Below are 15,576 nucleotides of genomic sequence, written 5' to 3'. Positions count from 1 at the left end.
TTGAAGTAGTGCACTTATTGCCTGTATGCTGTTCACTGCACACAGAGCTTGGATTTTATAACTAACTGTAGAGCTGTGGCATTGCTTAAATTCTAGGACCAAATATTAACAAGTTGTAATGACATGCACGAAAAGTTTCAGTCTGGCTTTAGACCGCATCACAGCACTGAAACTGCGCTCGTTAGAATTACAAATGACCTTCTTATTGCTTCAGATAAAGGTAACATCTCACTATTAGTCCTGCTTGACCTTAGTGCTGCTTTCGATACTGTAGACCATAAAATACTACTAGATCGTTTACACCATTATATCGGTATTCAGGGACAGGCACTGCAATGGTTCAGATCTTACTTAACAGACCGATATCAATACGTCCATTTAAATGGGAAATCGTCAAATCTTACGCAAGTCAATTATGGATTACCTCAGGGATCGGTTTTAGGACCCTTGCTTTTCTCCATATACATGCTGCCCCTCGGCAACATTATTAGAAAACATGGAATTAGCTTCCACTGTTATGCAGATGATACTCAGCTATATATCTCATCAAGACCAAATGATTCCTTTAAGCTATCCAAACTGGCAGAGTGCATCGAGGACATAAAACATTGGATGACTAGTAATTTCCTCCTTTTAAACTCTAGCAAAACCGAGATATTACTTATAGCACCAAAATCAAGTAAACAGAATATCTCCGATTACAGCCTGCAAATTGAAAGCTGCACTGTTACTCCAACAAATACAGTTAAAGACCTAGGCGTTATATTAGACGGCAACCTGTCATTTAAAAATCACATCTCAAATATCACAAAAACAGCCTTCTTCCACCTTAGAAATGTTGCCAAATTACGAAATAGTTTATGTGTTGCAGACGCAGAAAAGCTTATTCATGCATTTGTGACCTCACGGCTTGACTATTGTAATGCTCTACTTAGTGGTTGTTCTGTATCATCGATAAACAAACTACAGTTAGTTCAGAATGCAGCTGCCAGAGTTCTTACCAGGTCAAGAAAATACGATCACATAACCCCAGTTTTATCATCGCTTCACTGGCTGCCCATTAAGTATCGTATTGATTTTAAAATTCTTTTAATTACTTACAAAGCCCTGAACGGTTTAGCACCTACTTACTTAACAGAGCTTTTATCACGTTACAACCCATCACGCTCGCTGAGATCTCAAAACTTAGGACTTTTGACAACACCTAGAATAACAAAATCCACCAAAGGTGGACGAGCTTTCTCATACGTAGCACCTAAACTCTGGAATAGCCTTCCTGATACTATTCGAGGGTCAGACACACTCTCCCAATTTAAATCTAGATTAAAGACACATCTTTTCAGCCAAGCTTTCAATTAATGCATAGTTAATGAACAGCAGCTACGCTAATTATTCTCTTTATTCTCTTTCCGCCTCTGCCTCGGGATGCCCATCCCGAGGTAGGAAGAAGTTCCACCATGTCCAGGCGACCGACAGATGCCCATCCCCAATTTGAGATTACACCAGATACAGCTGCAGACTGACTGACCATCCCAGCTCCATCTAAGGCAATTCCACCAGCTGCCAAGAGAAATATGACCATCGGACCATCCCAGCTCAGACCGCTACATCCCCAACCAAGAGCAAAGACGGACTATTTGTCTTATTAATGCTGAAGTTACAATATTTGGTATTAAATGCTAAACCTTAACCACACGTCAGCAGTCTGAGTGCAGCTATGACACGTCAGAGGGGATCTGGCCCTCCCGGTTGAGCCTGGTTTCTCCCGAGGTTTTTTTCTCCATTAATCAATCATTGGAGTTTGGGTTCCTCGCCACAGCAGGGCAGTGTTGGCCTGCTCACCGGGAGACTGCATTCATTCATATATTTATTTATTTAGAAATTGGATGTTATTTATTAGAATGAACTTACTCGTTGTATAATACCATGCACTGTGCTGTGTTTTAACTTTTCTGTTTTTCCTGTTTGCCCCTGTAAAGCTGCTTTGAAACAATACACATTGTGAAAAGCGCTATATAAATAAACTTGAATTGAATTGAAAAAGTTGGTGATTCAAGATATTCTACTGATCTTCTTAAATTGACCTTACCAGGTTGATAAAAATTAAATAGCTAAAAACAACATTTTACAAACATCTGCCATTGATTTTTTCTTTTGGTAAGACAGGCTATGTAACATTGACTTTAGGAGTCAACAAATTAAAAATAAAATAAAATGTAGACTCGTAAATACGTAGACATGGATTTAACTGACAGTACGATATCTTGACATCTGGGTACATATAAATGTCTACATTTATCGATTAAAACTAGCATGACAGCAGTGGCACAGCAACTGTAGAAGAAAATAAATGTACAAAGATCAAATTTACATTTCAGTTCCTTTACTTCTAGGTTAAGTATACTGTACATAAAGGTAATAAATGTACTGATATGTTGCCAATATTATTGACAATAGTTCACCTTATAAACAAATCATTATCTGTATTGACATCTATGTGACGGGCAGCTGTTTGAAAAAAAATCTGTAGAAATTTAGAGTGAGGTAGTTCATCAAACTCTACTTACATGAAGATGGTGGTCTAGTGGGTTAAACCACTGAACTGGTAAATCAAAAGGTTGCTGGTTCGATCCCAGCAGCCACCACCAGTGTGTCCTTGAGCAAGACACTTTACTCCATGTTGCTCCAGGGGGATTGTCCCTGTAATAAGTGCACTGTAAGTCGCTTTGGATAAAAGCGTCTGCCAAATGACTAAATGTAAATGTAAATGTACTTTGATCTTAAATAAGATATTGAGAGAAGAAATAAAAGCAAATGAAAGCGAACATCTGAAGTTAAAATTCATCAGCTTCCCTAGCATAGCAAATAAAAAATCTAAAATAAAAATAAGAGCACATAAAATAGGAATCAAAAATTTTACAGTACATTCTATACCACTGCCACAGAAATGCCCACACACCCACAGCATTTCATGCAACATCTTGCATATTTCCATAAACACAATGAAGCTGCAAACCATATACACCTACCAAAGATCCGACAATGTTCTATTACTTTGATGAAAAACCTAAACCCTTAAAGAAATTTCCATTTACAAACAAGTCATAAAAGCTGATGTCTGTAACTTTTAACTGCAAAACTTTTTATAAGCGAAAACCTAGGAAAACTCATAATAAATGATAATTCTAAATTTACCACTGAAAGCTTAAGCTCAGTATGGTTATGTTGATATGTATCATGCACATGGATGGAGCATATTTAGGACTACATTTATGACTTTAGAAATGTTCAACCTTTTCCAAACATTAAAATTACATTAAATTACACTAAAAGCACTGAAAACACTTTAAAACAAACAAATAAAGTGTTCATAAAATGTTGTATAGCTACACAGTTCGTTCATGCCAAAAAAAGCGTAGCTTAAACAGTGGCGTATGAAAAATCTTATACACCACTTTCTCCAAACAGTAGTTAACAGAGTGGAAAAACTCATTGCCGACATTATACTAGGACATCCAGTTGCCATTCAAGGAACCTCCACTACTAAGTGATTAACATAACTATCTGCAAACTAAAATAATTAAAACATCTCAAAAATATATTCACTATTTTCATCTTTACAAATAAACCATTCCACATCCAAATGGCAATGTAGCCAGTAGCAGTAGCTTTAACTTGATGACAAATTAAAGGATGAAATAAATATAAAGTAATGCTGGTTTGGTTTGAAAGCCTTAAAGATTCCATTAAACCTCCATTCTGCACTCTTGTTTTATTATTCTTTTGAATTCAAAAGAACTTGCAAATTTAAGAAAAGATTGAGGGCAGGTTTCCAGCCTGTTGTAAACCTTGTGCCGGTTGAACATAGGTGTTAGCAGGGGCGTGTCTAGGATATCAAGCCATAGGGGCTGAACCTAAAACATTAGGGGCTAATGTAGGGAATTTGGATTAGGAGGTAAGGGGTATTTTATTTCAAGGAAAATATGCATTGCATGAACTTTTTTATGCAATATAGTTTATTAGCAAACACAGAATAATCAGATACAATTAAATTTATTCTTCTCAAGGAAAATATGCTTTGCATGAAAACATTTATGCAATATATTATCAAACACAAAATAATCATATGTAACTTTATACATCTAACCCATTGTTATCTATGTCTAGCTACTCTACTGTACTTCATTTTCATGTGGACTTTTAAAGTTCAGCATGATTCTTTTATCCATGTATTTATCTTGTTCATTTCTTTGATGGTGGAATCTCATCAGAGAGTATCTTCGAGACTTGACTTAAGCATAAAAAAAGCATATGGTAATGTTTGTAATGGGTTAGTGCTTTCAGGTTGACGAGCTGGTTGATAATAATGCATGAAATTAACAGTCAGTTCCTCAATGATTTTTCCTTGTTTTTTTTACAACTGTAATTACTTGAATAATACAAGTATTTATATGAATAGAAATACTGAATAAATATAATTAATCATGCTTAACCTCATATAAATACAAAATAAAAGGTTTTTAAGTATTTTTTGAGTAAACTGCTGGTGTGACTGACCTGCAAGCACTTTAAGACTTTCGGTAAATCGCGGATTCATCGATACACGTCCCAAAAAGTTTCTTGCCAAAACTTTTTGTTTTTGTTTCGTCCCTGATTGTGTTTAAAAAACTCAACGGAGATTTTGACATAATTATATGTGTATTTTATAGTGGTGGGCCGTTAACGGCGTTAACTGCGTTAACGCAGTGAGACTTTTATCGCGCGATAAAAAAAATGTCGCCGTTAATCTATTCTCAAAGTTGGGTTGGGAGCTGTGTCTATACGACGCAAGCTATGATGACTTTCACCTTGATATTTTAGCGCGGATGTATACCAGCTTAACTGCACTGTACGGGGCGAGAACGAGATTTTTCAACTCGCGTGATTCGCGTCATTCGAGGAAGCAGAAGCCGCCTCATCATCTCATAACCAGGGCTTCATTTGCGCGATTCGCGCAGCAAGTAGGTCTATTGGCTCTTTGCATTAACATATAAATCACTCGCGCTTGACACGCCATTCGCGTTTGGTCTGAACACAACATAACGTTACTGTGAAATTACCGCATCAAACGTGACGTGCTAACATGGATGCAGCTATGAAGCCGCCGGGTTTGCTTCAGGGAATATTAATTTTTAAGAAGCTTCCCAATAGAAACATCGACAAGACTAAGGTTGTTGGCACCTTGTGCAATGCGGAATTGGTTTAAAAAAAACACTTTCTCTCAACAGGTAGGGGTCTAGCTTTAGTTGAAACCAGTAACTTTGTATTGAGATCTAATGTATTATGGCTCCTGTATGACATATCGCTTGTTGCTCCCTCACTCTTTGTAAGTCGCTCTGGATAAAAGCATCTGCTAAATGAGTAAATGTAAATGTACTATAGGAGCTCTTCCAGTCTCAAGTACCACCTAAACGCAAATCATCCCTTAGCTAATGCGGAAGTAAACACAAATTCATTTTATTGAACATAATTTAATTTTCATCACCAAATTATAGTAGAACAGCTTTCTCAAGCAGTTTGAGATGCATTTTGGAAACAGGAGATGAGCCCATGGTCTAATGCGCCACCTGGCTTGAGAAACCCGCTCTCAAAGACTTACTTTTAGTCATTATTTGGGTAGCACACATATTCTGAATGCCTTCGGCAGAATTCAAATGAGCCATTTTAATCTAGATTAATCTAGATTAATTCCAAGATTAATCTAGATTAATCTAGATTAAAAAAATTAATCTATTCCCACCACTAGTATTTTACCATTCAAGCAATAAGCCTGAAAGTCAAGATTTACTCGGTGACTGGAAGCATTTGCTCAAGATTTTTTTTTTACAAGGAATTCAATACCATATTGCATCACTCCGCTGTCATTAGGATATTATAGTGAGTAAATACTGCTAGCGACGCCCATGGGTGTTAGTACGAACGTAAAGAAGGAGGATAGTCATCTGCAGCAGCTCAGCGGTCCTTTTGATGTCTTGTGACTGCTGTCTTTATCAAAGGCCAGAGTGGAGTCAATGGACATGGACGAGACGTCATTTATTGAGGAGGAACAGACAGGAATCAGACAGGTACTTATGCATCAAGCGTGAAGGGCATTTTTGGCTTCTCAGACTCAAAATTTTATTATAGCCAATAATAATAGAAGTAGAAGTGGTATTAATAGTAATTAATGCGGGATAAAGTAATCACGGGTTATGCTTCAGTTTTATGCAGGATTTATTTTTTTAAGTGGTTTCATTATTTCATATTGTACATTTATAGAGGGTAAAGGTTTTTGGTTTCCTCGGGATTCATGGTCAGATCAGTAAAGGTGTGTAAACACAGTTTTCATTTCACAACACTGATTCGTTAAAACTATCTTTAAGTCAATGCACTTACAAAGGCCTGTCTGAATGAAACAAAATCATCTAAAAACGGAAGTCAATGCAGCACATGAAAGTTTCCTTAAATGACAGTATAACACAATTGTGAACTTTAAAAAAGGGGACTTAAAAATTCCCATTACCGTAACCATTTAAAGCGGTCAATCCACAAAGTTCTGCAAAAAAAGCACAGCCATGATGCCTAAGCAAGTTATTATTAATCATGAAAATAATAAGAGGTGTTTTAATGCATTGTATATTAATAGAAAATTATTGTTGCAACATTAAAAAAATGTGGAAACCTACCTGTATTGGTGATGAGAATGAAAAAGTAATGTACAGAGGGTGATAAGAGAACAGTAAGCTTTTAACTAGAGAACATTAGGCTTTTAACTAGAAAAAATATAAAGTAATCTGTTCACATCGGAAAGACAACGTGGTCATGCAGATATGCCTTATTCAACATTAGAAAGGCCCTGGTGATGTCAAGGTTGAACTACTGTAATGCTCTCCTTGCTGGTCTTCCAGCAAAGGCTATCAAACCACTCCAGCTGGTTCCGAACAGGGCAGCACATCTCGTTTTCCAACAGCCCCAGAGGGCTCATGTGACACCCCTTTTCATATCTCCACTGGCTACTGGTGGAAGCACGTATCAGATTAAAATCAATAATGCTTGCCTAGATGACTATCACTGGATCTGCACCGGCATACTTTCACACCATCCTACACTCCTACACCCCATCAAGATCCCTGCGTCCAGCAAACCATCAGCGTCTTGTATTGCCTTATCATAAGGGCAGTAAATCGCTTTCCTGCTCATTCTCATTCACAACTCCTTCCTGGTGGTTTATTCTTCTTAACTCGGTCCGGTCAACCACATCTCTCGCAACATTAAAAAAATTACTTTAAACCCATCTCTTCTGTAAATACTTGACAGACAAATGAAAAAAAACAGTAACCCTCTCTTTTCCCTCAACAGGTAGTGGTCAGGATTTTGTTGAAATCAGTAACTTTGTATTGGCACCTATTGTATTATTGCTCCTGTATGACATATCGCTTATTGCTCCCTAAACTCTTTGTAAGTTGCTTTGTATAATAGCGTCTGGTTAATGACTAAATGTAAATGTTAACCTGGTATCCATTTCAAAGGTAATGGCAGATAGGTTTCTTCATATAAAATCAAACTTAATGTAAATATCTTTGTGTGTGTAAACAGTACTTTAAAGATGAAATGGAGGATGGGAATATCAGACATGGATGACATGAGAACATATAGTGGTTCATCCAATAATGTTTTAATTTTAGTCTAATTTAAAATAACAATATATAATGCACTCAGACATATTGGGAGGCATTATGGTAATGAGGATTTCAGTAGAAAAAGGAATACAATGTATAAATAATACATTCCTATGTTAAAATTATGCTTTGTGGAAGGTAGAGAACACAAATTGTGTTTTGTTATTACAGAGATTTTGTCATTTGTAATTCTTTTGTAAATCCTTGTTCAAACCAAGAACGCTTTAAACTCTCTCAACTTTTGGGTCTTCGATGTGTAACTATAAAAGCACAGAGGCCTAACAGTACCTGCACAATGGGAACATCGGTTGAGTGTTTGTACATGAAATGTACCACAAATTCAGATGTGAATCACATTCAAAATAGAGCAATCATTACTGGGTCCTTACAACTAACAACAGTAGAATCGAGACGGGTGGTTGCTCTTGTATCACAAGATAACACTTGCAATAACCTTTACTCATTCAGTGTTACTCACTCTGTTGTGGAATAAACTGCAAGCCTCCATCCTAGCTGCAACATCTATCAAAATTTTCAAACGACACAAAACATTGCTCCACATTTATCGGACTAACCAATAACTGTCTATGTTTGTATGTCTATTTAACAAAATATTGCATTAATATTGCATTTATTGGTATAAATATGTTGGAGAGAGAACTAGGGAATTACAGGCCTATATCGAATTTAACTTTTATATATCTAAAGTTCTGGAAAAAGTAGTTTCAACTCAATTATGCTCCTTCCTCCAAAGGAATGACATTAATGAAGAATTCCAGTCTGGATTTCGAGCATGTCACAGTACAGAGACTCCTTTGATCAGAGTTACAAATTATCTGCTTTTTGCGTCTGACCATGGCTGTATTTCGTTATTGGTGCTGCTAGACCTTAGTGCTGAATTTGACACCATTGACCACAGCATACTCCTACATAGACTCGAAAAATACGTCGGCATTAACAGAACAGCATTGAAATGGGTTAAGTCTTTTTTTCTGACCGTTTTCAATTTGTAGCAATAAACAATGGGGTGTCACGCAAATCGCAAGTCCAGTACGGTGTACCACAGGACTCAGTCTTAGGGCCTCTGCTCTTCGCATTGTACATGCTACCTCTAGGAGATATAGTAAAGCGACACGGAATTAGCTTTTACTGTTATGCTGATGATACTTAACATTATCTTTCCTCGAAGTCTCATGAACTGGATGAGTAACAATTTTTTACTACTGAACTCGGACAAAACAAAAGTGTTACTTACCAAAAACCGCCATACGTAACAACCAAGAATGCTGCTTAACTATTGACGGATGCTCCATAAAATCCTCGTCGTCAGCTAAGAATCTTTGTGTTGTATTCGATAGTCCTTGAGAGCCATGTCGCCAACACCTGTAAAATTTATTTTTTCCATTTTAAGAATATATATGCCCACGTGGGCAATGACAGTGAGACCTGGAGGGGCGTGATTGGGTGGAACGGCCCCCCTGATCTGAACCCGAGTGGTGTTCTGTTATTGCACTTCTGTGCTAGTTACAGCTTGTCCATAATGAACACCATGTTCAAGCATAAGGGTGTCCATCAGTTCACATGGCACCAGGACACCCTTGGCCGGAGGTCGATGATCGACTTTGTGGTTGTTTCATCTGACCTCCGGCCGTATGTCTTGGACACTCGGGTGAAGAGAGGGGCGGAGCTGTCAACTGATCACCACCTGGTGGTGAGTTGGATCCGATGGCGGGGGAGGAAGCTGGACAGACTCGGCAGACCCAAACGTACTGTGAGGGTCTGTTGGGAACGTTTGGCCGAATCCCCTGTCAGAGAGATCTTCAACTTCCTCCTCCGGCAGAGCTTCGACCAGATCCCGAGGGAGTCCGGAGATATTGATTCCGAGTGGACCATGTTCTCCACCTCCATTGTCAACGCGGCCACTCAGAGCTGTGGCCGCAAGGTCTCCGGTGCCTGTCGAGGCGGCAATCCCCGAACCCGGTGGTGGACACCAGAAGTAAGCGATGCCGTCAAGCTGAAGAAGGAGTCCTATCGGGCCTGGCTGGCTTGTGGGACTCCAGAGGCAGCTGACGGGTACCGACAGGCCAAGCGGACTGCAGCCCTGGTGGTTTGGGAGGGGAAAATTCGGGCCTGGGAGGAGTTCGGTGAGGCCATGGGGAAGGAGTATCGGTCGGCCTCGAAGAGATTCTGGCAAACCGTCCGGCGCCTCAGGAGTGGGAAGCAGTGCCCTACCAGTGCTGTTTACAGTGGAGGGGGGCAGCTGTTGACCTCGACCGGGGATTTTATCGGGCGGTGGAAGGACTACTTCGAGGAGATTGGAGAGGAGAATCTGGCCGATGGTAGAACCTCGGATTCAGGAGGAACAGTGTGGTTTTCGTCCCGGTCGTGGAACACTGGACCAGCTCTATTCAATTCAATTCAAGTTTATTTATATAGCGCTTTTCACAATGTGTATTGTTTCAAAGCAGCTTTACAAGGGCAAACTGGAAAAACAGAAAAGGTAAAATACAGCACAGTGCATGGTATTTATACAACGAGTAAGATCATTCTAATAAATAATATCTAATTTCTAAATAAATAAATAAATGCTGTCTCCCGGTGAGCAGGCCAACACTGCCCTGCTGTGGCGAGGAACCCAAACTCCCATGATTGAACCAGGCTCAGCGGGGAGGGCCAGATCCCCTCTGATGTGTCATAGCTGCACTCAAACTGCTGACATGTGATTTAAGTTTTAGCATTTAATACCAAATATTGTAACTTCAGCATTTTTAAGACAAATAGTCCGTCTTTGCTCTTGGTTGGGGGTGTATTGGTCCGATGGTCATATTTCTCTTGGCTGGTGGTGGAATTGCCTTAGATGGAGCTGGGATGGTCAGTCAGTCTGCAGCTGTAGCTGGTGTAATCTCAAATTGGGGATGGGCATCTGTCGGTCGTCTGGACATGGTGGAACTTCTTCCTACCTCAGGATGGGCATCCCGAGGCAGAGGCAGAAAGAGAATAAAGAGAATGATTAGCGTAGCTGCTGTTCATTAAGTGAAAGCTTGGCTGAAAAGATGTGTCTTTAATCTAGATTTAAAGTGTGTCTGACCCTCGAGTAGTATCAGGAAGGCTATTCCAGAGTTTAGGTGCTACGTATGAGAACGCTCGACCCCCTATGGTTGATTTAGTTATTCTGGGTGTTTTCAAAAGTCCTAAGTTTTGAGATCTTAGAGAGCGTGATGGGTTGTAACGGGATAAAAGCTCAGTTAAGTAAGTAGGGGCTAAACCGTTTAAGGCTTTGTAAGTAATTAAAAGAATTTTAAGATCAATACGACACTTAATGGGTAGCCAGTGAAGCGATGATAAAACTGGGGTTCTGTGATCGTATTTTCTTGACCTAGTAAGAACTCTGGCAGCTGCATTCTGAACTAACTGTAGTTTGTTTATCGATGATACAGGACAACCACTAAGTAGAGCATTACAATAGTCAAGTCGTGAGGTCACAAATGCATGAATAAGCTTTTCTGCGTCAGCAACACATAAAATATTTCATAATTTGGCAACATTTCTAAGGTGAAAGAAGGCTGTTTTTATGATATTTGAGATGTGATTTTTAAATGACAGGTTGCCGTCTAATATAACGCCTAGGTCTTTAACTGTATTTGTTGGAGTAACAGTGCAGCTTTCAATTTGCAGGTTGTAGTCGGAGATATTCTGTTTACGTGACTTTGGTGCTATAAGTAATATTTCTATTTGCTAGAAATTACTGGTCATCCAATGTTTTATGTCTTCGATGCACTCTGCCAGTTTGGATAGCTTAAAGGAATCATCTGGTCTTGATGAGATATATAGCTGAGTATCATCTGCGTAACAGTGGAAGCTAAGTCCATGTTTTCTAATAATGTTGCCGAGGGGCAGCATGTATATGGAGAAAAGCAAGGGTCTTAAAACCGATCCCTGAGGTAATCCATAATTTACTTGAGTAAGATTTGACGATTTCCCATTTAAATGGACATATTGATATCTGTCTGTTAAGTAAGATCTGAACCATTGTAGTGCCTGTCCCTGAATACCGGTATAATTGTGTAAAAGATCTAATAGTATTTTATGGTCTACAGTATCGAAAGCAGCACTAAGGTCAAGCGGGACTAAGAGTGAGATGTTACCTTTATCTGATGCAATAAGAAGGTCATATAATGTAATATATGTAATTCTAACGAGTGCAGTTTCAGTGCTATGATGCGGTCTAAAGCAAGACTGAAACTTTTCGTGCATGTCAGTATTTTGTAGGAAGGTACAGTTGAGTTGACACTACTTTTTCTAGTATTTTAGACAAGTACGGGAGATTTGAAATCGGTCTATAGCTTCCAAGTTCATTGGGGACTAAATTTGTTTTTTTGATAAGAGGCTTAATTACAGCCATCTTAAAGGGTCCTGGGACATGGCCTAGATTAATTGACGAGATAATGTTATAAATGGGCTCAATTGCAACAGGTAGTAACTCTTTTAATAAAGTCCTCGGAATGGGGTCTAATAAGCATGTCGTCGGTTTGGATGTTGCAATAATTTGTATTAAATGTTCCTGATTTATAGGAGAAAAACACTCTAGCTTTTCTTTTTGGGTGACGGTTGAAACTAATTCGTCCGACACACTTGGAGGTTTGGTTTTAGCTATGTTGTCTCGTATTTTTTAATTTTCTCAGTAAAAAACTTCATGAATTCTTTGCGACCAAGGTGCGGCGGAATACCCAGGTCAGGTGGAGTCTGTTTGTTTGATAGTTTAGCAATTGTACTAAATAAAAACCTTGGATTGTTTTTGTAATTTTCTATGAGGTTACGGAAGTGCTCGGCTTTTGCTAATTTGAGTGCCTTTTTGTAACAGCTTGCACTCTCTTTCCATGCAATTTTAAAGACATCTAATTGGGTTTGTTTCCATTTTCGCTCCAGTTTACGCGTTTCTCTATTTAAGGCGCGAGTGGTGTTATTATACCATGGTGCTATGATCTTTTCATTAATCCTTTTTGACTTCAAAGGTGCGACCGCCTCTAATGTATTAGAGAAAATAGTGCCCATGTTGCTGGTCATGTCATCGAGCGATTCTATATTAGTTGGAAGCATGGGCGTAAATCCCGGGGGGGACGGAGGGGACATGTCCCCCTCTATCCGAGGGTTGTCCCCCCCTCGATCAATTAAATTCGCAATTGTCATATTGTTTTATTTTTATCTAATCTAATTGTGTAATGAGTAGAAAATACAAAAGCAAAAATTACGTTTTAAATTTAGAAACTGTTGAGTTCCCCTTGCCTCTCACAATGGTTTGGCCCAATGCCTGCTATCCACTTTAATCTCACCTGCGCATTGCGCAACACATTCAAATCAGGTTTGCGGCTCAGTGCATCCGTGGTTGTTGAACTCCAGTAAGAAGGATATTTTATTCACTTTAAATGAAGTGATTCTCTTTAATGTAGTTTATGCTGATTCATTAATAAATTAGTTGTTTAAAAAAATGCTGATTACCAATGTATTTTTCGCTGAATCTGCTATGTTAGCTAGTTAACGTTAGCTTGTTACATAGGACTTCACACACTGCAACTAACACGCCGAAGCCGTTTCGCATTCATTGTTATATTTTAAGCGACCTGGCATGATGTGAACATTAACCGCAACACTTAGCAACCGATCCCGCCATTCAAGTCCCGTGTCACACACAGCCGCGAACATACTGGTTACAGTTTTGTGGTGTTGGCACTATATCTAGCGTCCACAAATGGTGCACAGCTTTCATTCAGTGAGAGGATCGTTTTCTCAGCATCTATTGTGTGCAGTATGTGCGCGGCGGATAAGATAAACATTCAGTTTACTGAATCTCGGGCGATTCATCAACGAGTACAACAGAGAATTTAAGTTTGTTTGGGTACAAGAACATGAACAATTTTGTTAGCGGAGATTGGGCACTACAGGGGAATATAACAACCACTCAATAATGTCGATGTACGGTTACTTTGTCAAACAATGTTGCAGTATAAATCAGGATAACATTTTAAAACTGTTTAAAAAAGTGACTGACTGATGTAGTAGCATGGGTAGTTCCTGTCTTCACAACAAAGACAAAAAATATATATAAATGGAAAAAGCTTTATTGTTCACAGTTCAGTTCAGTTATTATATGACTGCAAGTCTGCATGATAAACCTATAAACCTAATGCATATTGTCGCTTAGTGTCGTAGTAAGTACAATTTTGACTGTATTATTTGTGTCCCTCCAAAAATTGCTCTTGAGAAATTTTATATGTATTGTCCCCTCCTACTGTTAAATGAGATTTACGCCCATGGTTGGAAGGGTATTAGAGGAGTCAGATCTGGCAAGTTCTTTATGAAACTATCTTTAGTAGTCGAGGTGATTGTTCTACCCTGTCGATAACGAGATATACAACTGATTTCTGCAGTGCGCGGTGTACATGTTATAAGATGGTGATCGGAAACGTCGTCGCTTTGAGGTATAACATCGATATCGGTTAGATCGGCTCCGTGAGATATAATCAAGTCAAGAGTATGATTAAGTCGATGAGTAGGTTTATTGATGTATTGCGTTACACCACAAGAGAGTAGTAGTTCTTTAAACGCCACAGCTAATGGATCGTTAGCAATATCTACGTGGATATTAAAATCTCCAACAATCAGTACTTTATCGATGTTAACCAATAGATCCGATAAGAAGTCTGCGAACTCTATCAGAAAATTAGTGTAAGGCCCAGGGGGTCTATACACAGTAACCAATGTAAGAGACCAATGGTTTTTTACTTTTGTTTGGAACAGTTATGTTCAACGCAAGCATTTCAAATGATTTAAATGTATGCATTGTTCTCCGAGTTACGGTAAGAAAGTCTCTAAAGATTGTTGCGACACCACCACCTCGACCAACCGGACGTCGCTCATGAATATAACCATAGCTTGGTAGAGTAGACTCATTTAGACCGAAATAATCATTTGGCTTAAGCAAGGTTTCAGTAAGGCAAAGTATATCAAAACTGTTGTCTGTGATCATTTCATTTACAATAACTGCCTTTGGATTTAGTGATCTAATATTAAGTAGGCCAAACTTTAGGCGTTGGTTTTGCTCATATATATTGTCTTTTGGTTTAGTCATGGTAAGGTTTTTTCTCTGACTTTTTAATAAATTATTATTTGGTTGTATTATTCGGGGGACAGACACAGTCTCTATGCATTTGGAAGCAGTAACATTCTTAGCAGGTGGGTGAGAGGAACACAGACTATGGTTAAGATTTGTACTTACTAGTCAAATGGTGCGTAGCGTCTTTGAGATGTTGTCGGACAGAATTTCCGCTCCAATGCTGCTGGGGTGCTGGCCGTCGGGGCGGAAAAGCCTTGGTCAAAATTATTTACAAAGAGCAGCTTCTGTTCAATACACCATGACATTAACCAATTATTAAGCGTAAATAGTCTACTGAACTTTTCGTTCCCTCGTCGGTAAGTAGGAAGCGGCCCTGATACGATGATCCTTGCCGTGGGCGATGCATTGCGAACAGTATCGACCAGACTCCTGAAGTCCCAACTGAAGCAGGACTACGGCTCCCACTCTTGCATCGTCCTTCCGAATTGCAGTTACCTGCGCAGAGATATCAAGAACACGGGCGCCAGGAAACAGTGAGTGCGAACCTTACCTTCATTGAAGGAAGCGCGTACGTTCCAGACGATTGAGTCTCCGATGACCACAGTGTTGGATTTCATCTCGCAGAGGGCGGCAAATCGGTTTCTCGAAGACCGGTGGCGGCGGTGGGGGAGAGGTCATCGCTCCGGTCGCCGTGTGTGTGCCGGTGCAGGAGTGAAATTCATTTGGGCTCGTCGTGTTCTTGAAGCCTGGGCTCTGTGCACAGAAACA

Source organism: Triplophysa dalaica, chromosome 17 (assembly GCF_015846415.1).
Source record: "Triplophysa dalaica isolate WHDGS20190420 chromosome 17, ASM1584641v1, whole genome shotgun sequence".
Taxonomy (NCBI): Eukaryota; Metazoa; Chordata; class Actinopteri; order Cypriniformes; family Nemacheilidae; genus Triplophysa; species Triplophysa dalaica.
The sequence above is the reverse complement of the archived record's forward strand: the minus strand, read 5'-3'. Positions refer to the sequence as shown.